Source organism: Tupaia chinensis, unplaced genomic scaffold (assembly GCF_000334495.1).
Source record: "Tupaia chinensis unplaced genomic scaffold, TupChi_1.0 Scaffold000330_1, whole genome shotgun sequence".
NCBI classification, from domain to species: domain Eukaryota; kingdom Metazoa; phylum Chordata; class Mammalia; order Scandentia; family Tupaiidae; genus Tupaia; species Tupaia belangeri.
This window is the reverse complement of record NW_006159824.1, coordinates 779,871-781,144: the sequence shown is the minus strand read 5'-3', so window position 1 is coordinate 781,144 and position 1,274 is coordinate 779,871. Positions and strand designations below refer to the sequence as shown.

Here is a 1,274-nt window from a genome sequence, read left to right as displayed (position 1 = left end):
GTTGATAGTGAGAAGGAGAGGAAGTGAGAAAGCAAGCCACCAAGATTCAGGATTTGAACCCTGGTCGGCCATGTGGGAGTGTCCAGTGCCTTAACCTCCACACCACCTGCTGGTTCCCGTGCCAAGAATATTTAACTTGAATCTAAAAATGAGACAGTCAGATAAATCCAACATAGACATTTTGGCGCCCAGCCTCTGTGGCACAGTGGTAATGCAACCCCCCTGCAAGGCTGGAAGCCACATGGCTGACCATAGTTCAGATCCCTGGATGGACTTGAAAGCATGTCAAGCATGTACATGGCCACCTAGGACCCTGAGGAGCTAGAGGGCTAGGGACAAGGTTTGTGTCTGAGCAGATCCTGTTGGGGGTGCTTTTCTCTCTCTCTTTTTCATTTGTGTGCATGTGCTTTGTAAAAAAGAGAGAGAGAGAGAGAGAAAGAGAGAGAGATACAGACCTATTGAGAAAAATCTGGCCTGGACTATTAGAACTATCAATGACATGAAAGAGAGAAAACGTCGGGAGAACTTTCAAAATGTAAAGGAGACTAAGGAGATAGGATCACCTGTGATCATGGTTTGTATTCTGAATGCTTTTTTTAAAAATTATTTTCATTTTCTTTATTTATTTTAATTTGTCCAGGGAGGGAGGGAGAGAGGGAAAGGGAGAGGGAGAGGGAGAGAGAGAGGGACGGGGAGAGAGAGAGAGGGAGAGGGAGAGAGAGAGAGAGAAAGGAAGTGAGAAAGCAAGCTGCCAGGTCCAGGATTTGAACTGTGATCAGCCATGTGGGAATCCAGCCATGCCACATGCCAGTCCCAATCATGGTTTATATTCCCTTTTTTTTTTTTTTTTAAAGATAATGTTTGAAATATTTGTTGGAATTTTGTTTGTGACTCCGTAACAACAGAGACAGTATGGTTTTAAATAATTTTTGAGAAAATATTTATATGTCAACTACTCAAACTGTTGAAAAGCAAACACCCAGCACACAATTCACACATTAAATCTTCTCAATTCAGCCCTGCCTACCAAGTATTCTGTGATATACCATCTGCTAGCAAAGATCAGTCTCTCTTCCTTCAAAGTCTTCCTCAAGTTAATCCTCTGGTTGTGGCTGCTCTTTTACAGTCTCTACTAATTACAACGCTGGGCTGGAAATGCCCAGGTTATTTTATGGTATGAATTCTTTCATAGCTTCTCTAATCCTCTCTGCCAGGCAGAACTGTTTATGGTGCCAGGCCGTCTTTCCAAGAGCTTCTGTTGGCTTACTTGAGAT

General features: G+C 43.0%; 1 protein-coding gene across 1 annotated transcript in view; it reads left to right on the top strand.

The window, feature by feature from the left end:
* DNAH2 (dynein axonemal heavy chain 2) overlaps positions 1-1,274 on the top strand; it is a 159,937-nt gene that overhangs the window by 16,939 nt on the left and 141,724 nt on the right. The window lies entirely within an intron of this gene.